The following is a 21954-nucleotide window of genomic DNA, read 5'->3' on the forward strand; positions in this document are numbered from 1 at the left end:
TGAAAGTGCCTCAAAAAAAATTAAAACTAAAAAATTCTAAAAAAAATTTTAAAAGGTTATATTGAGCAACACAAAATTTAGAAAATGCAAAAGGTTCTCATATAACCATGGTCACCAAGGTGAGTAATTCTGAAGATCTAACCATGCTACCCTTCTCCCTCTCTCTCCCTTCCCCCCCCATTAACCCCAGTGGCTTCCTATCGCCTTCAGGGTCAAACAAAATCCTTTTGGGGGTTCAAAACCTGACCCCTGTATACCTTTCCATTTTTCTTATATCTTAATCCCTGCCCTCTCCCCCAACTCCCTACTCCGAGACCCAAGGCTACTGCCCTCCTGGCAGTTTCTGGAACAAGACACTAACTCAGGGCACGTTCACTTGCTGTCAGCTTTCCTGATATGCTCCTTCCTCATCTATTCCCACCTTCTACAGCAAACCTTTTCCGATCTCCTATAACGTTAATGATTTCTCTGTTGATTATTTCCAATTTATCTTCTATCTATCTTGCTTAGACATAGTTGTTTGCATCTTGTCTTCTCCATTAGACTGTGAGCTCCTTGGGAGTTAGGGACTGTTTTATATCTTTCTTTTGTATTCCCAGCTTTTAGCACAATCCGTGGCACATTATAGGTGCTTTATAAATGTTAATTTACTGACTGGTTAATTTGATGGATTGAACAGGGGCAGGTTACCCCAGCCCTTAGAATTTTACCTTTTGTCATTTCGGTTGTTTGGTGTGTTTTTCAGGGGTTTTATACTCTGAACTCCCCGTGGTCCTGCTCTGAAATTAATAATAATAATAATAACAATAACAACAATAATAAAGCTTGACCAGAGCGTGCACACACAAGCTTCCACACGCCACAGCCCCAACTCAAACTAAGTTCCCTCCCTCAATTGCACAGTTAAACATCCCTTAAGCCCTCCCACTTCGGTGTGGACCAAACCATTGCCACCACAAGCTAAGGAGGCCATAAAACCAACATCGCTATCCCTCTGGCCCGGGACTTTGCAAGCTTGCAGATCCCGTCCAGAGCCTCGCCGGCCCTCATCTTGCTCGCCGCCGGTCTCCCCTGCCAGCTGGGGCGCAAGGCCCACGGGGGCCAGCAGCAGCCCGCCGCCACGCTCCCCCGCGGGCGCAGGGGCAGTGGGTAGGGCCCGCTTTTGCCGAGCTCTTCTCTCCTCTGCCAGCGGCGGCTCCAGCTCCGGGGAGTTTCATTCAGGGTTTAGAGGAAGCGGTTGGTGCGCTGCAGGAGGCGGCGGCTCCTCCGAGGACTCTCGCTCCACTTCTGCCTTCGGGGCTCGTTAGTCGGCGGCTCCCGGGAGGCTGCCGGGGACGTGTTTGCGGAGGCAGGAGGTGAGGCTTGGCCGGGGAGCCTGGGAGGTTGGGGATGCGCGCCGCCGACGAGGGGCTGCTCCCGGTCCCAGCGAGCCTGCGAGCCTGGAAGCTGGGGATGGCGGGGCAGCGCACAGCTGCCCAGCTGCCTCCGCCTCGGCCGCCGCGGCGCGTGCACTTCCAGGGGTGGCAGGCGCCGCTGCTGCCTGGGATCCAGGGCGAAAGCCAGCGAGATCCCGCCCCCTCCCCCCAGGTCCTCGCTCTCCACCCTTGTCCTCGTACCCCTTCTACGAGCTGGCCAGTACCGGCTCCAGGGTAGCATCCAGCCCCAATCTGCGGGTGGCAACAATGCGGATCAGCCGCAGGTCTCTCTCTGGGATATGGTCACTCCCCCACCCCCCTTTCTTCTTTGCCCGTCTGTCCTATCTTTATTGGTTTTGCTTGATTTAGTTTCGGAGGAAGGGGTGGCGGTTATTAGGTCAAGCAGCTGAAGTTTCCAGCTTTCAGTAAGAAGCAGAAGAAAACTGCTGCTTTGAAGTGTGTGTGTGTGTGTGTGTGTGTGTGTGTCGGTTACATGTTTAGAAAACCCCCACCCAGCCCCTCTTGAAGTTGCAGCTTCAGAAGTTAATCTGGAAGGGGGGAAGGGATCACCGTGTAGCCAGAGCTTCAGACCTGCTTTCCTAGCCAGGTTTCTGTGGTTATTCCTTAAAGAAAATCGAATCCTTTATGCAAAATACTTCTGAGGAAACTACATCAATGATAATAACCTTGCTTTGTCTTCCCATCTCTATTTGGGAGGTTGCAACAACTATAAATCCTGGGGCTCTGGAAGTTGTCCCCCTTCCTCCGCCCATTATGGTCTCAAATGTCTATGCTTTCTTTGAAAGCACACAAATTTGAAGGAGAATTAAATTATCTTTGTTTCACTAGTGCCCCAGATCGCTCAGTAGAGTTCAGTAACTAGGCAATAAAACATATCCATGCTGTGGGAAGCCCCTGATTTTTGCTGCCTGAGCATTGGATTTCTGTTCTATTATTGTTATTACTACAGACATGGATAGTGCAAAGAACAGGGACGCCTTCCCTCAACATCCCCCCCCCCCCACTACTCTTTAAGCAGCTTTATGGGGAAGGAAGAGATCTTTGGTGTGTCCTTTAATTCCTCAGTAAAGTGGAGAGAAAACACCTGGTGCAAGGGAGACTCTGAGGACTGTGCTGTTTAACCCCTTCAGGTTATTAGGCAAATTGAATAAGCATCATGCTAAATGTGCTTATTTTTCTATTCTGCCTGTGATGTAGGCATACTCTGGGCTTTTCCTTGGGGCTAAACTTATGTCCTATGCAAAATCTGGCACACATCTGTCACAACATTACACGAGACTAACTGTTTCAGCGGTTGACTTTGAAAGGGCTACTGACTGGTCTATTTTCAAAAGGGACTATGACAGTCAGATTAAAGAGCCTTCAATTCAAAAGATATTTCCTTGGTTTCCCTCTGTTGATATCAAAGATCTTTTGTTTATTTTTTTTCTATTCAACTCTGTTTTGTTCACTTTTATGACTGTTTATTTTGTTTAATATATGGTATCACAACCTGTGGTCAGCCAAATATGATATCAAACCATTAACTTTATTGCCAAGTTTTACCTGATTGACAAGCTGGATTTCTGTATTGATGATATCTCAGTATATTATTTTAGCTGATAATGGCTTAAACCAAACATATGATACATCAGGATCAAATCAGAAATAAAAATGATTTGGATAGGAGTAATTTTTTTTAACTTCTTGGTAATCAATGAAAATTGAGTAAACTTTAGCTGGTGAAATATATTGGAGCTATTTGGAAATTTGTTGTTTGTGCCAAACCCTTTTAGCTGTGCCCCCAAATATGTTTGTGGTTACCTCTACATCAAAATTAATGATACTGTGGGTTTCTTTTTTAGACTGAAATATTGATTTGCATATTCTTACTGCCTGGTAAAGTTGGATCGACTACCCAGTATCTAAAGGTACACTACTGCAGCAGTACACTGCCCTGGTACCTAAGTGCAGCATCCTAAAAGAATGAATAGACAAAGCCTCCCTAGGCACCTAGCAGTATAAAGGGTCCCAGAAATTGGAAAGAATCTAGCTAGACAGTATCTCTCTTGCCTATGCTCCTGAATCCTTTAGTGAGTTGCATTATTGCTTAAAAGTTTAAACTGGTCTCGGAATATTTTTCTTATATAGGTTGATAGTAATATTCTCAGTCAAAAAGAATTTATTACCATAAGAATATTAAGGGATTGCTTAAAGTATCACACCATATTTAAGAGAATAAAAAATAAAATTATAGTATCTTCATTCTTATCCTTATGTTGAAACTGCTAGAATGTAATGCCTGTCTAGTAATTATGTGGATAATGGGAAAAATGTCTTTCCTTCTAATGTGCCTGATTAAAGGAAAATTATGCAAATTTTCTCAAAGAAGTTTCATATTTAAATTTTTTTTCAAGAAAGTAAACTTTTTTTTTAACTTTCAGGTTCATCTTCTGCTCTTGAAAAGTACAGTTTTCTGGAATAACTTAATAGCTAAGAAAAGTACGTTATTGGCTCTTGGAAGCAAAAATAGTGCAGTGGCAGTAGATGGTGCTGTGTAGAGTAGCATACTGTGTCACATTTATTGAGAAAGTAGGATATCACATTTCATAGTGGGAAAAGCATTGGATTGGGAATCTGGAGATGTGCCCTGACTTTAATCAGAAGTATGACCCTAGACTGGTCATTTAACTTCTTTGGGCACTTTCCTCATTGGTGAGGAGAGTGGATTGGACTAGTTGGCTCTCTGTTTTTAACCCTCCTTGCCTCAATAATAATAATAATAACAATAATAATAGCTATTATTTAAATGACGCCTCCTGTGTGCCAGGGACTATGCTAAGCACTTTACATTGATCTCATTTAATCCTCACAATAACCGTGGGGGGGAGGTGCGATTATTATCTCCATTTTCACAGATGAGGAAACTGAGGCAAACCTAGGTTAAGTTACTTGCCCGGGGTTAGACAGCTAGTACTTGTTTAAGGTGATACTTGAACTCAAGTCTTTATGATCCTAGGCCCCGAGCTCTAGGCACTGTATCACCTAGCTGCCTCAGCCCGATTTCCAAAGATAAAGGGAGTTAACAGCTTGAAATCTTTTAAATATTTGTTTCTATTATTCTTTCATGCTTTTGGACTTTACACTAGGCCAGGTTTTCACTGAAAGAGCCAAGGTGTTAGACAAATGTTTCATGTGATTATCAAGTATAATTAGATGAAAGGACTCTTCCCTCTTTCTTTCCCTTCTCTTAATACAGTAGAACATTTATTAGTGAAGCCCAAATAAGAGAAACCTTCAATTAATTTGAATTTTCTTTGCTACTTTTAGCAGAAAGACAGAAATAGTAGGAAAACAAATTCTAAACAGGAATGTATTAAAAAAAATTCCAGAGTTTTATTCAGCACAATACTCTGTCTCTCTTTCTTTAGCTACAGTGCCACATATTGAGAATAGGTATGACTATATCGTTGATGACCATAAAGCACTCCAAGATGCTGAATCATTTAAGAAAGGTATCTATATGTCTTTATCTAATTAACCTGTAAGGCAGCTAGGTGGCGCAGTGGGTAGAGTGCTGGCCCTGGAATTGGGAAGACCTGAATTCAAAAACCTCTGACACTTACTAGCTGTGTGACCCTGGGAAAGTCACTTCAGCCTGTTTGCCTCAGTTTCCTCATCTGTAAAAGGAGCTGGAAGAGGAAATGGCAAACTCCTCTAGTATCTTTGCCAAAAAAACCCCACATAGGGTCACTGAGAGTTGGGCATGACTGAAACGACTCAACAACAAAATCGTTGTGTGTGTGTAATTTCAGCATGTGCAGTAATGCTGGAAATTGTGCTAGAGAATTTAAGAATGGATTTTCACCAAAAGAAGTGTTTCCTGATAAACTCTCAGTTAACCCGAAAACTTTGCTAAGGAGAATAACCTGTGTTCGGCAAGCATTTTGGTTAACTAAAGTTTTGCTCTATTCCTTTTTTTTTTTTTTTTTCTTTGAGCCTGGAGCCAAGATTACTCTATATTGATGACTTGAACTGAAGTTACTGCAGAGTGTTTGAACCCTAAAGACTGGAGTCAGAGGACCTGGGTTCAAATTTCACTTCTTTTACTACTGTATAACCTGGGACAATTCACTTACCCTTTCTTCTATCATTCTTCACCTGTAAAATGAGAGGTTTAGAACTGATGGCTTCTAAAGATTCTTCCAGCTCTTAAATATATGATCTTATGAACTGTGTATGGATAAATGAAAACATGACTATCTAGAGCCTTCTTTTTTGGGTCCATCAATTACTTGATCTAGAGAAAGCCTTACCTTTTTTTTTTTTTTGACCCCTTGATTTTCCTTGTGTAAAATGATACCTTTTACCTATAATCATCTTTCTGTCTCCCAGAAAACTCTGAAGATTATTGATTCAAATCCTTCCCTTATGCATCCATTGTTTTTACCTTGTAACTTATAGGACCGAATTGGCCTTAAAAATGTGTTGAAATTTTTGATATCAAGGATGTTTTGAAGCAATGTTTTGCAAAAAGTTGAGAGATCATTTTGGATTTTTTCAAATAAGCTTGTGATTCATTTATCAGGAGACAAACCTCAATATTGGCCTTTTAAAACTGTCAATTATGAAGTGAATCTTCTCCAAAAAGAGTGAACTTTGAGCTTTTAAGGATTAATTCGAGAAGACACATTATTAACTATAGTTTAGATAGAGAGAAGGATTGCTAAATCCTGTCATGTCCTTTTCCTGTCAGGCTTGAGACCACATGGATGAGCTTCTGAAATACTATTTTGTCCTCTTCAGTGATTTTCTTCCTTGTGATAGGAAATTAGCAGAGGTTAAAATCAGGAGTGATTTCTGTCACCTTACATTTTCTTCCTTCTGCTTATGAGAAGGAACTAAAAAACACAGTTAATTTAACAACACAGTTTGTTAATTCGATCATCTCTAAAATTCATAGAAAGTACTAGGTTTTGTTGTTTTTGCAAAAAAAAGTTTCAGTTTTCTTAAGAAAGTCACACAAAAATTAAAAATTTCCAAGACATGATCTTTCTATTGGCAAGCCTCAATAAGTAAAACAAATTACTTCCTTTTTTCTAGCATGTTTGGTGGTAAAATAGAGAACATGTGGACAATTAAACAATTTGAAACTGGCTTCAAGCTGTGATTCTAAAATTGTAAATACTTTAGAGAAAAGTTCAAAGGTCACTACCTAAGTCAGAGGAAATGATAAGTTATTTAGGCCGACAGGTTTTTGGAAGAATTAGTAAGAATCCCTCAGTATGTTTTATGCATCAAGGCAAGATCAATGGGTTTTGAAATTGGGCTATTCCAGATAAGGCTTTAAAAAATACACAGGCATATGGGAACTCTTTAAAGAGTTATGTAGTGATGCAGAGTGTTTTGTTTCAGATATCCTACACAGAATTTATGTTTCATATAGTTTAATAGTCTTTTTTCAGGAAGAATTATAGTATGCTTCAATATCTATTTTTTGGTGACAGTTTTACTAAATAGATTAGAGGTTATTGTAAAGAGATTGATGATCAAAAAGAAAACAGTTCATCTCTTATCTTTTTGTTGTGATTTTTTTTTATCCAAATCATGAATAGATTTTGAGAATTAGAATCTCAGGAAGTCAATTTAGTGAAATCACCTGTCTGAAAGAAGAGAATTAGAAAAACAGAGAGTCTGCTGAGTTTAGTTTGTAAAATTTTTTGAAGGAAAAAAAGGTCCACACATACTATCACACATCTAGATTCATTTTACCTCAGATGCCATCTGATAATAGCAGCTTCATTTTGCAGATGAGGAAACTGAGTCCCTGAGAGGTTAGATAACTTGCCCAAAGTCATCCATATGAGAAGTTGAAGTGCTGTGACTTAAATCTAAGTCCTTTGACTCTGGAGCTTTTATTCTCCATTTTACCACACTATTTTCCTTGACCTGCAGAATCCATACAGACACTACACACTGTTTCCTCTAGTATTGCTCCTCACATAGACATTTTTTGTACCCCTAACTGCATGGTACTACCCACCCACCCCAAACCATACAAGTTGTTTTTGTTCCTGGCCTTTCTATAGCTGGTGGAGCTGAAGTAAAGCTTCACTCATCCATATTCCATTTTCCTCTGTGATTATAAGGAAGGAGATTGCTAAGGGAAGGCACTGCGTTAGTCCCAGGGCTCATACCTCACAGTTGGCAAGCAGATGGTTAAGCAAGCTGCTCCTATTCTTACCATGCTCTTTGGGATTTTACAACACTCCTAAGGGTGCCAGGAAGATAGTGGAGAAGGTCAGTGGCCACGGGGCCAGAGGGAGAGCTGGGTTTCTTCAACTTAAGGGTCAAACAGAACAAAAACAAATTGGAGCTGTCGTTCTAAACAAAGTTCATTTACCTTGGGTCTGACAGACAAGTTGTATGGTGTTTACAATTAAGAAGATTATGGAATAATGGGCAATTTAAGTTTCTTTAGGCTATTACAGCTTTCCTGTTGTCTTGCTCATGTGTTTCAGAGGACATTTCCATGTTTTATATTTCATTTCATTTGGAGCCTATCATACAGAACCTCTCCTATCATACATATCCTCTCCCCTTCCTCTGGTGATTGTAAATTCCTTGAGTGAGGATGGGGACTGTATCTCCTAGCACTTAGCCTAGAATCTTCCCCTTAGAAGATACGTAGATGGATCTGTGATCTCAATCATGTTGCTGTTCCCCTCCACAGGTGCAGATTGAAACCCTTCCAGGCTTTCTGTAAATCATCCCAAGGGGATGTACCCCCATCCACTGGCTTTACTGTCCTGAATACCCTAACATTACGTAGAGGCTATCTGTTATCTCTCAGTCTTGCCACATGACCGGCCACCTTGTTTTCTAAGCATATATAACTTCTAGTTTCTTTTATAACAAAAATATCGACATGAATGGAATTGTTGAGTGTTTCTAGTTGTATCAACCTGTGGATTGTTGGAAAAAAGATCACACATGGATTCGGATTCCCAGTAGTTAACTTAATATTTATAGAAGACTTCAAAAATATGAGGTTAACATCCTCTGCCTCAGTTTCTCCTACTCTACCACTCTCCCTGCAAAAGAAGAAGGGAACAGAACAAGATAGAGGGCTATTTTGTATCTTTGCCAATTTCATGGTCACCAATTACAATTTTTTAATGTTTTTATGGCAATATTTATTGCCTGTGGAATAGGCTAGCTAGGTGTATCTTACACAATTTCAGTTTTATTGGCAAGATCCATAGCATATTAGTTTGAGGCAGATGGGATATAGGCCTCCTCTTAGTCCTGAGTAGTATGTTATCCCATCATTGTCATGCAGTTTCTTTACGGCCTTTTGATGTTTATTGGCCTTGATATCCACATGGATATCAGGTGATGTCTTCAGTCTTCTTCATCACAGACTCAATGGTAAGGGAAACCAGCGATAGCAAAGCGATCAGATTTGTTCTTCCTAGGGATGCTTTTCCTAGGCTCCTTGGGTTTCCTGTGAAATCAAAGTCTGTAGGGTCTCCAGAAGCTGGGCTGCAATTGGTTTTCTTCATTCTGTTCCTACAAATACCTTTCAACAGGGCTTTCCTGGTCTTTGACTTAGCTTTTGTCCCAGATACTCCCTTTGCTGCCTTTGGTGGCATCTTGGGGGAAATGGGCCTCCAAAATTTTGTTCATAATCTAGTGGTCAACCTTGTGATAATAAGCCATTCAGTACTTTAAGTAGGATGATTCCTGGACAGTAGACTAAACTGTTCAGAGTTCACTGGCTACACTACCTGGTAATGTCTTTTAAGAACTTGAAATTACCTCTGGACATTTATGAAACATTGCAATGGGACATTTATAGAGGTCACATAGTAAGGGTTTAATAAAATTTGTTTGTTTGAATTGAATGAGTAAATGTTTGTGTGAATTGAATTAACAGTGTGAGATGCTGGTTGTTTGGAATTGCCCAATCATAACTAACTTGATAACGAACATTTTGAACAATACAAGCAAGGCTCTAAAAGCAACTAATGATTTGAAGCTTTGTGCACCCCATATGATAAAGGCAATGTGTTCTGCCAAATGTTGGACTGGAATATAGGATATTGTTGGCAGCCTGACAGAACTACACTGCTGGATGAAGCCTGGCTGGGCAGAGCCCTGGAAATTGCTTTGGAATCTGTCTTTCTCTTTAGTTTTTACTGAATTGTATTTTCAGGTACCTTCTTAGTTAAGACACTTTGTGTATTTCCACGAATGTACTTCAGCATGGATCACCATTATTATTTCAACAGCACAATGCCTTGCGCATAGTATTCGTTTAAGAAGTGTTTGTTGAATAAGTAAATGAATACATTCATTTTTGATGAGACGCTTGGGTTAAAATCTTGCCTGTCAAACATACTATATAGCACTTATCTCCTAGGGTTCTTGTGAGGATCGCAAGAGACGAAAATTGTGAAGTGCTTAGAGCAGTGCCTGGCACATAGTAAGTGCTATGTAAATGTTACTTATCATTATCCTCGCCATCCTCATCATTATCACTATATGATCATAGACAAACTATTTCTTGTAATAGCATGCTAATGGATCTGCCCTCCTGAAATTTCTCCCCATTCCAGTCCATTTTAAATGATCTGCCCTACAGAATGTATGTGAAATGGTAACTTGAAGTCCGATTTTCCTGACTCCAGGGCCAAGTTACTGTCTTTTAAACTATACTGCTTCTCAAGCAGCAATGTAATTGATGGATAAAGATGAATACAGATACCCATGCATACACAGAAATGCATTAACTGTCCTCCCTAGATACCATGGTTTCCGTAATCTCTTGGTACAAAATCAGTGAAGAGAATTAAAAAGTTTAAAATAGGAGAAAGGAGGAGGGAATGATATCAAGGAGTCAAATAGTGTCATGGCAGATTGTTTGGGAAATGATGAATTAGGCATACTTTGGTATGGCAAAAATGTTGATTTTGGTGTCAAAGTATCTGGCTTCATATCCTGGCTTTTTTACTTGTCCCTGTGTGACTTTGGGCAAATCACAACCTCTCCAGGCCTCTGTTCCTCATCTATGTAGTGAGGGAAGTGCATTAGATGATCTACAATGTCTTTTCCAGCTCTAAATCTATAAGTTTTTGATTCTGTGATGTTGTACATATAACTTTTTGTTACTTGAGGGTGTTTGATCCTTTTAATCTACTCCCTGGTTTGTGCTCATTTGAATGTTCAATGATTGGAATGCTGAGGTTATTAAGCATCAGACATGTTTTTCTTTCCATCAAGATCTATTCTTATTCAGTGACTATGTGGAGAGAGTAGAAATGATTTTTGGTTGTTAGTATGAGGTCACAGTTTCTCTTTGCTGAATTTTGGCCTAGGAAATTAGATTGTGAGTAGGCATGGGGCACTGACCAGAGACATTAACCCCTTTTGAGGGATAGGCTATTTGATAATTAACTGAAAATCCAGTGTCAAATGTTGGAACTTTTTGAGTGTATGTTCCAGATGTTCTTATTGGGTCAGCCTCTAGGATCTTTGGATAATAGCTTTAAAGTGCCTATTAAAGGAAGTCACAGTTATAATTTGAAATTATAACTATGTATTTGGAGGAAAGTTAGAATCTAATAGATGTTATAGTCCAAACTACACAATTGGACCACACTAAGGAGTACAGACGTACCTTGTGTTATTGTGCTTCACAGATATTGTGTGTGTGTGTGTGTGTTTTTAACAAATTGGAGGTTTGTAGCAACCTTGTCAAGCAAGTCTATCAATGCCATATTTCCCACATCACGTACTCACATTATGTCTCTGTGTCACATTTTGGTAATCCTTGTGATATTGCAGATTTTTTCATTATTATCATATCTTTTATAGTGATCTGTGATCTTTGATGTTACTATTGTAATTGTTTGGGACACCACAAACCACACCCATGTAAGATAGCAAACTTAATCAATACATGTTGTGTGTGTTCTGACTGCTCCATTGACCAGCATTTTCCTCTCCCTCTCCTTGGGCCTCCCTATTCTTTGAGGCATAGCAATATTGAAATTAGGCCAATTAATAATCCTACAATGGCCTTTAAGTGTTCAAATGAAAAGAAGAGTCAATCTATGACATTGTTATCTTATTTTAACAAACTGTCACAATAACCACTGTGATGAGTGAGGAGCTGTCAACATTGAACCAAGACCCTCCACCAGCAAAAAGATTTAAGACTCACTGAAGGCTCAGGTGATGATTAGCATTTTTTAGCAATAAATTATTTTTTAGTTAAAGTATGCACATTTTGTTTAGACATAATACTATTGCAAACTTAATAGGCTGTACTATAGTATAAACATAACATATATATATATATATATATATACTAGGAAACCAAAAATTTCACGTGATTTGATTTATTGTGATTTTTGCTCTATTGTAGTGGTCTGGAGCTGAACCCACAACATCTGAGAGGTATGCCTGTACTTAATGTCCAATTGTATTGTAAAGATCAATCAGTCAATCAATAAGCACTTATTAAGTACCTACCAGGTGCCTGACACTGCTGAATATAGGATAAGCTTATATGAGAAAGATTTATATTCATTTAAAATGAATTTTACTTAGAAAATATGAATAAAATGAAAAATAATGTAAATATGTAAAGTAATTTGTGTGTGTGTTTAGTTAAGATTCATTTTATTCAGTGTTAGTAAATAAGTCTCTGCATTTCCCCAGTTAGAAATGATTTTTAAGTGTGTACTTCTGTGAAATCGATGGCTACTTATGTGTCCTATTTTGAGAAGATGATGCCTTGTAGCTGTGTGACACCTTTTTTCTTTTTGAACTCACCAGCACTGAAGTGAACCGCCAGGCTAATAATCCCTTGTTGATATTTCCAAATGACTTTTCCAGAGTCATTCTAACGTGAAGAATTCTGACGGCAAAGCCTCAGTTCAAAACAGATATTGTGATGAGAAGCACATGCCTCACTCTGGTCATTTCCCACACTGCTATCAGACCCTGTGGATTAAAGATAAAGCAGAACTCAAAAGGTTTTTTGTGGATTTTTTTTAAACAGTATACTGCCTCACATCTTGTTATTTAGTGCCCAAAAGAGCTAAAGTACTCTTGTTTTAACTTCTGTTTTTCATTAATTCAGTGACATAATTTCTGTAATACAATCAATTAACAATCAGGCCAGCTGTTCCTAAGCATCATCTAAATATTTTATAGGCACATCTGCATATGCTTGCCCTTACCACTATCATTTCATAATAATATCATTAACACATTAAAAACCAAACCCCATTGTAAAGTCCAGAACTCCACTTCCTTTCCCCAATTCCAGTTATATTTTGTCTTTGGATGTGCAACACATTTATGTTATATAATCCCAACTAGTCCTTCACTGCTGTGTGGCTATCCTTTCATTCGCCCCTAAATGACTGTCTATCACATTTCCCACAGTCTTTTCTAAACCTCTTCTCAAGCATCCTATAACCACTCCTTCACCCTCATTCTCAGCAGACGACCTTATTGCTTGATCTGCCAAGGAAACAGAGGCCATCTGTCCTGAATTCTCCTCTTCCCCATGTATTCCTCAGACCCCTTCTACATCATCTTCCCTTGTTTACTCCTTATTCCATTCCCTGACAAAGAGGTAGCCCATCACCTTGCTCCAGGACAGCCACTGTGCACAGGGATTCCAGCCCATTTCCTGGATATTGTCCCTTGCATCTTCCTTCTCTTTATTTAACTTTGATCTTCAGTTTTCTCCCTATTTAGTAACACCTTTTCCGCAGCTTTACAAACCTACCCAGGTCTTTCCTATCCTTAATGAATCTTCATTTGGCTCTACTGTGCATCCTGTTAAGCTATTGCCCAGTATCACTTCTCCATCATCCCTCATGTCCAATGGCTTGTCAAGTCTTATTGATTTTACCTTTATAATTTATGTCGTACCTATCCCTTTCTCTCCATTCACATGACTACCGCCTAAATTCTCGCCCTCATTACCTCTTGGCTGCAATATTACAATAGCTTCTTAATTGATTGTCTGACTCTGTATTTCTCTGTGTCAATCAATCTTCCACACAGGTATCAAAATAATTTTCAAATGACACAAATCTGACCAGGTCCTTCCCAGACTCAAGCTTCAGTGTTTCCATTTTGCTTTCATGAAAAACCTCGAATGTCTCTGCCTCAAATGTCTCTGCTTGGTATATTCTTCATAGTCCCTCTCTAGCTTCCCTTTCTATGCTGATTTCACTTAATAGCACTTTAGGTACTCTGCATTCCTTCCAAACTGGTCCAACTGCTGTTCCCTGAACTCAACATTCCATTTCCTTCCTCCTTGTCTTTTCACAGGCTGTCCCCCATGCCTGGAATGTTTGCAACCCTCGCCCCCACTTATTAAAATCCCTTGCCTCGTTCAAGGTTCATCTCATGGGTCACCTTTCAGGAGAAGCCCTTTTGGACCTCAAAGTTATTCATGTTCTTTCCTTTCTCAAGTTGTATATTTATCTTTATATGTCATTTACCTAGTAGAATCTTGGCTTCTTGAAGGTAGGGACCCTTTTTGATTTTTGTCCTTGTATCACTAGTGCCTAGCATAGGCACTTAAATACTTATTGGATCTGATTGTTTTGGAACCCTGCCTTATGACACATAGTAACTGTATTCCCTTGAGCAAGTCACTTAATCTCTCAGAGTAGGTTTCCTCATCTGTTAAAATGGGGATACTGGGACAGCTAGGTGGTGCAGTGGATAGAGCACCAGCCCTGAAGTCAGGAGGACCTGAGTGCAAATCTGGCCTCAGACCAAACACTTGACACCTGCTAGCTGTGTGCCCCTGGGCAAGTCACTTAAACCCAATTGCCTAAAAACAAAAAAAAAAAATTTTTTTTTAATTTTTTAAAAAATAGGGCTGAGAGTATTAAATGAGATACAGCTCTTGAAAAACTTAAAGCACTATATAAAAGTCAGCTGTTATTATTAGTGCCTTTTGTGCTTATAAATTGTACCTCTCTGAGAAAAACTTAAAAAAAAAACTATATAAACAAGCTGTTGTTGTTAGTGCCTTTTGTGCTGATAAGTTCCACCTTCTTGTACTCATGCTCTTTCAGGGAATGACTGCTCTGTGATCCTGACTGCTTTGCTGATATTGACAGTTTGAAGTGTTGTGAATTTTCAGAATGTTAGATATATCTATAATTGAAAGTAAGCATATATATGAGGCAGTCATTAATTCATCCATCATGCATTCATTAAGTACTACTATATGGCAGGTGCTGTGCTAAGTGCTAGGGATACAAGAAGAGGCAATCTCTGTCCTCAAGGAGTTTACAATCTAATGGGCCAGACAATATGCAAACAAATTTATACAAATCCCTTCCTTCAAGGACCTTACATTTTAATGGTGGAAGACAATAAGGGGAAGCTAGAGAGGGACAGAGTACATGTGTGGAAACATGGTTTGGAAATGGATAGGAAGTGAAAGAGAGGCTTGGTTCCAGGTAAGATATGGCAAAAAGCTCACCTATTAGAATCCATTATTTTGGTGGGAGGGAGAACAAAGGCACTTTAGAGGATGGCCAGAGTGTAGGCTCCAGTGGCTGGGAAGTTGAGCTTTGTATGTCCAACTGGACTGTAAAAAAAAAAAAAAAAAGAGGGGGTATGTGGTTGAGGCCATCTCTAATTGATTGTTTTGACAGTCTTTATTATAAACCATTGAACAGTTCTGGCAAGAAACTTCCTCTTGAAGTGAACCAGACTGAGCTGGAATGTCTTTTCAGAACAGCCTACTTTCCATATTGGGAAACTAGTACCAATGACTGAGTGAATTGGCCTGTTCTGCCTAGACCAAGTGCTAGGATTTTGTGCCTTTTGATGTGAGTTGTGATGAGCAGCACACCATACTCCTGCCTTCTCTTTCCTCTTGCCACTGCTGCCACGTGTCTCCCTGCATGTAACCCCCCCCCCCCAACAAAAGGATTAGGACCACATGCCCATGAGCCAACTCTCTAGCTGTCCAATGGTTCTAATTCCATTCTTCTTTCGCATATAACACCAAGCTGCTGATGGTGTAAGTGTATCATGAACGCTAAACTGTGCTGATTGTTCTCTGAAATGACATTTACCGTGTGTAGATGTGGCCTTAAAGGGCGGCCCCTATTGTGCACACTCTCTGGGTAGCTTGTTAACATGAAGGATGTACGGCTCAGTATTGCCTATTTGAGATCAGTGGTGCAATGTTAATGTAACAGAGAATGCCTATTAAAAGGAGAAAAAAGAGGGTTTGCTAGCTTTTGTTTTGCTTGATGGTGGGATTTTCAGTGTCATTTTCCCTATTTTTTCCTCCTGCCCCTTTTTTGGTTAATAAAGTAATAAAAGTTTCTTTGTTTTCTTGCATTTGTTGTGTCAAATCATAAAACTCCTATGAGGAAAAAGCTGTTCTTTGTCAGAAAGAGGCTAAATTCCAAAGCTTCAAACAGCAAACCTCGTAACAGACAAGACAACTCTTATCTGTGCTAATAGATTTTTAAAATAGATAATTTGTCACCTTATAGTCTCATGAAAGAACACTGAGAACCATGAAAAGGTTCCTGGCACAGGAAAAAATTTTTTCTGCACCACCTAAGGTAAGACTAACACCTAGTTTAATCTCATTAAAAAGAAATGATGCCTCAATATTGGCTGGCGTTTCTTTTAAGGTGGCAGACAGTGGTTTATTACAGACAGAGATTGGATTCCACATTCAGATGCTAACAGTCAGTTTGTTGAGTGACCCCCAAGTACATCACATAGGATAATGAATTCAAGAGAAAGGAGAAATTCCTCCATTTTTTGGAGGTAAACCCTCATTACTAATATTAGACCTCTATCTAAAATGCATGATGAACAGTAGAGACAGAAAACCCGTGGACCACCATGGAATGCCATTTCATTAGATTGTGAGCTTCTTGAGGGAAGGGACTTTTCTTTTGCCTTTTTATTTTCATCCCTAGTGCTTAGCACAGTGCCTGGCACGTAATAGGCACTTCATAAATGCATATTGACTAATGCAAAAAAAAAATGAAAATACTAAAGTCTGCTAGCGCTGGCCATGCAACTTCCAATGCTCTCAGACCCAGATTTCCCTCCATTCCACTTACTTCCTCATAGAATCAGTGTGCCAAAATATTAGTTAGTAGGAATTCAGAGGCCTTTTAGTCCACTCCTACCTTACCTAAGGTAATATTTGTTCATCCAGCCTCTCCCTGAAGATCTCTAGGGAGGGGGAACCTCCTGCTTCCTAGGAGCTGTCTGTTCAGCTTTGGGATATCTTACAATAGTTAGGAAGTTTTCCTTTTCGTGAAGTCTACGTTTGCCTCTCCCTATCTTCTACCCAGTGATTTCTAAGACCAAAAAGAACAAGTCTAATTCTGCTGCCACAGGACAGCCCTTAAGATACAAGAGAAAAGTTATCAGGTGCCCCCTCCCCAAGTTTTCTCTTCTATAGGTTAGATATACCCACATTTTCACTTTCTTCAACTGGTACATGTTCTAGAGTCCCTTCCACATCTTGGAATCCCTGTTATGGGATTACTTTTCGGCTTATCAGTGACTTTTTTTTTTCTAAAGTGATGCCTAGAACTGAATATTCTAGGTGTATGATCAGGGTAGAACTCAACAAGAGCATCACTGCATGCCCACCCTTCCTACCCCCACCACTCCCAGTTCTAGATGCTGTGCCTTTCTTAATGCAGCTTAAGAATACATTAAAATGGCTGTCTAGTATTGCATAATTCTGAGTCCAGCATGGAGAGGCATGAAAGTCAGGAGACTATGGGGGAAGATTGGGTGGAAGGAGATGTTTTAATCTTCCCAAAACCCTTAGGGAGATGTTTCAATCCTCCAATATTTTTTTCTTTTCAAATAATTAAAAAACTGAACAATGTGGACTAGTAGATATTTATCTATTTTAGCCCTAGTACAATAATGATAACATTGCTTTTGTCTTGTGCTTTAAGGCTTACAAAGCTCCTTATCACTAGCACATAGCCCAGAGACAGATTTTAACTCATTACCTTGTATAAACACCATTAAATTATGATGTAATCATCCTTCAAGTCAAGTTTTAAAAGTTACCTTTAGGAACCTTTAACTTCTAACCAGTAGCTTTGTGTTAATGCATTTGGTGTCATGGATCACCAGTGAATTGAATATATATATATAGTACCAATACCTTGCATTTTTGTGGATATCTCATAGCTGTATTTTTTTTAAACCTGGCCTTATTTCTCATTATTTCTGAGAGTCTTCATTTTCTTAGTTCTAGAACTACAAACCTTTGCCAGAACACTGGCTATTTTATTTAAATGAATTAAGTAAAAATCAAGTAGAATTGATTGTAGACATGACTAACTTAGGAATTATATAGGTTTTCTTGATTTTTTTTTTTGTAAATTCACTTAAAGCTGGGAGGAACCTTAGAGATCATCTAGCATGCTATCTAATGTATGAATTTCCTCTCCATTATCACTAGCAAGTGATCATCCCCCTGTTTGAGAACCTTAATACCTCTCAAGGCAGCTTTTGGGGGATTTTTTCATTTTGCTAATTGTTACAAAGTGTTTTTTTTCTTTTAGTTGAACCAAAATCTCAGTTATTGAACTTGCCAAGTTATTACTGTCATAAAGTTTGGCTAGTGTTTTTGTTCATCATATTCCTGATATTGGCAGCTCTTAAAAGTTTCCATGATATTAAACCTCATTAAAGATTTACTAATATCTTGGATGAGGATTTCAAAATTGTATGTGTATATGCATATATGAGATATATTTACATAGAAATATAAATACATATGATTATGATATATATGTATTTTTTATTCTTTCTGTGACAAAGGCAACAATATTGCTTTTTTAGAGGTTCATTATCTTTAAATAGCTAACTCTCTAATCCTTAGTATAATATATAGGTAATAGTTGATACTTATGTAACACTTTAAGGGTTTACAAGGAACTTTATGTATGTAACATCATTTTATCCTCATGCCCACCCTATGACATAGATACTATAGGTATTATTATCTCCATTTTATATACGAGGAAACATTAGCTCAGACCACTCTGAACTGTTCTACATCATCCCCAGCTGTCTTGCCCACCCTTGAGATACCTCCCTGGCACCTGCTCTCCTAATTGGTGAGTTCCTGAGTAGGATTGTTGCTCCAGGAGTGATTGCATAACTCCTGGCTTAGCTCACTCTCCAGACTGCCCCACCTCTTCACCAGAAGCTTAATTCTTACTTCTCCCTGGTTCCATATTCCAACTCTCCTCTATCATTCATCTTGCCCTATTAGAATATAAGGTCCTTGATTGTAGGGGCCATCTTGTTTTCTTGTGTCCCTAGCAGTTAGCACAGTGTCTGTCTGGCACATTGTAAACACTTAATAAATGCTCTCTCTATCAATCTAAAGTTAAATGATTTGTTCATGATCATATATATAGTTAATAAGTTATAGACTGGGAATTTGAATCCAGGTGTCTCCTAACTCCAAAATCAGGTCTCATACTGCCTAATAGCATGCTGTATGTGGCAGTTTAGACCAATATGAATCTTCACTTTCATCTTCCTATTTAGTTCTGGGCCCAACTCATTGTCCATTTAAAAAAGTATGTCCAAGATATATTCTGATGAATGAGCTTTTTGGGCTTACTGTTTAATTGAATGTCATAGTCTAAACAATAAGCATTTTTCATACACTTTTTTTTGTTTTTCATTTTTTTCTGTGTGGATATTTAGTCCAATCTCTCTCTCTCTCTCTCTCTCTCTCTCTCTCTCTGTCTCTCTCTCTCTCTCTTCCTCCCCCTCTCGGAGAGGGGGAGGAAGAGAGAGAGAGATTGTGAATCTCATTAAAGGATGTGCTATGATGTTTCCGAAAGGAATCATCACAATGTCATCCAAAAACACTAGCATTTGGAGGGCCTCACCATCTTTAGGGAATTGAATTCTTCTTCATCTCCTATCAGTGGTAAACACCTTAGAGCCTAAAATACCCGTGCCATCCTTGATATTAATTATTGGGGAGGGGGGAATGTCTTTGAACAAAGTTATTTCTGTTGGGTACTTTAAGGATCCATTTATAAATTTGACATATACATAGGAGACAGACATTACCAAACAATAATCCCAGTAAGATCTCCTATTCTTTAAATCTTTCTGGACAATTTTGTAATTGTTGAAGAATGGTCTCTTGTGGAATTTTACATTTGACAGCCTATTTCCTTCTCACACTGTCATCACGAATGCTCTCAGATGTAAATGTAGATTATTTATACTCAAGCATTATTACATAGATGGGAAAGGAGAGTTAGGAGGATATGTTTTCAGTCACCTTTTTGGGTGGAGTGGCAGTGATCATAAGGTGTAAGAGGTTAAAATTGCTTATGAGAAAATGTGAAATTCTTTTTTAATAGCCCCAAGCTTCTCCCTGAAACAAAGGTTCATCTCTTCAAGTGGCAGTATCATTGTAGTGATGTTGTATGACTGCATGTCTTGGAACACTATGTTCTCTTTAAAAAAAAAAAAAAGAAACTGAATTTTATCCAAAAAGCCATCATGGGTCTGAGTAAGCTGCTGCTACATTTCAAACACGGGGAAAACAAGGGATACCAAAGGTTGAGCTTACATACTCCTTGGATGTTCTGAGGATATCTAGAGAAAGGGTGGAAGGCACTGAGCATATTGGGTGAACTCCTCGTGGTAAAATTATGGGTAGACATGGACAAGAGTACAATGGAAAAGAGTACCACAGGATGGGCAGGGATGGCTGTATTGTTTTATCTGTGTTGTTGGAGAGAATAAGGACATCGATGAGATCATAGACCAATTTGAATATGAATTGATGCAGCTTGAGAGGGGGCCAATTTAAAATTAGGGCACAGGTTCTCTCCCTCCTTTTCTCTCTTTCTTTCTCTCTCTCTGCTTTGTGCCTTTTTCTCTCTATTTTTAAAGATTTATCAAAGAAGTAGTTGCTCTCAGTTATATGTAGATTTACAATTTATTTCTCTCAATACCTATTTACATGTTATTTTATTTTCATCCTAACATTTTGCAGTGTCGTAGAGTATAAGGACTGCTAGCCTTGGAGTCAGGCAGGACTTGGTTTAAAATCTCAGTTTCCTTACTCTTTTTGAGACCTTGGCCAAATCACTTCAGAGTTTCAGTTTCTTCTTTCTCAAAATGATAAGGTTGGCATGGATGATTTCTGCAGCCCTCTTTCATTCTAAGACTGTGACCCTAAGTCTTCTGGGCCAAGTGAATTAAATGTGACAGTATAGAGAAAAAAACAAAAAAAACAAAAACCTAATAGATGTAACAATTGAACCACTGGAGATAACCACTGAAAAATCATAAAAGATTTGTAGATGGGTCAGAAGGCTGAAAATGAACCAATATCCTTTTTCAGTTTTAAAAAAGTAGATTTGTAGAATCTAGATTTAAAAGGGAGTTTATAGGCCATCCATTCTAACCTGCCTATTTTATAGAAAAGGAACTTTAGGTTCACAGAGCTTCAGTGATTTGTCCAAGGGCAAACAGCTTGTAAGAATTCAAAACAAAGTCCTCCAACTCTATATTCATTCTGCCTTTCCCTGCACCATACCATGCTGCCCCTATAGACTAATGAGCCACAAAATATTTTAAATGGATCATTAATTATAGGGTGTGAGCATTTATAAAATAAAGTGGTGATCTCTAGGAACTAGTATGGGTTCACAAAGAACATTCTATACTAAGCTTACCTTTTTTTTTAGTCATAGTTTTACCAAACAGGTAGATAAAACTCTATGCTTATGTCATATTCCTATGTTGATTTCAACAAAAATTTCTTATGATACCCTTCTGGACAAGATAAAAAAGGTGGCCAAATTATATTATAATTAGGTAGATTCACAGCTGGCTAAGTCTATCTAACATTAATGAATTAATACACGGAATAATATATTAATATTAGCTTGGAGGACCATCCTTGCTGTTATATTCTTTGGGGTTCTGTACTTCAATTGGTTTCAGCTCATTTTTTGTTTTGAGTTTTTTTTTTTGTTCATGTCATGAATGAAGACATTGGTGGCATACTTATTAAATTTGGGAATAACATGAAACAGAAATGACAGAATTGACATATTAGATGACAGAATCAGTATGCCAATAGATCTTGATAGGCTGGAATAATATGCCAAAGCCAATAAGATGAAATTTAATAAAGATGATTATGAAGCCCAGTATGTGGGTTCAAAAAAATCAAGTCTGTAAATACAGATTTGGGAAGATGTGGATAAAGAGTACTTCATGTGAAATAAAGACCTCTAGTTTTTGCTTGACTGTTTAGTAATGTGCTTTGACCTCCTTGGGTTATATTAATATAGTGTACAGGACAAGGGAGATGTTGTGCTGTACTTGGCAGTGGTCAGCTTATGTCTGGAGTACTGTTTTCAATCTCAGTGCCATGTTTTAAGAGGAATGTTGATACCCTGGAATGAAGCCAGGATGGGACGGGATA

The 21954-nt window shown here is 38.7% G+C and overlaps 1 protein-coding gene across 1 annotated transcript in view; it reads left to right on the plus strand.

Annotated features, from left to right (window-relative positions):
• The first annotated feature begins 1234 nt into the window (after positions 1 to 1234).
• Positions 1235 to 21954, plus strand: part of LOC114054124 (protein FAM110B) — a 192827-nt gene continuing 172107 nt past the window's right edge. Inside the window, exon 1 of the mRNA XM_027877260.1 lies at positions 1235 to 1355. The gene's annotated coding sequence lies outside the window, so the exon portion shown is untranslated. The remainder of the gene's footprint in view (positions 1356 to 21954) is intronic.

Source organism: Vombatus ursinus, unplaced genomic scaffold (assembly GCF_900497805.2).
Source record: "Vombatus ursinus unplaced genomic scaffold, bare-nosed wombat genome assembly UNPS02014812.1, whole genome shotgun sequence".
In the NCBI taxonomy this organism is placed as follows: domain Eukaryota; kingdom Metazoa; phylum Chordata; class Mammalia; order Diprotodontia; family Vombatidae; genus Vombatus; species Vombatus ursinus.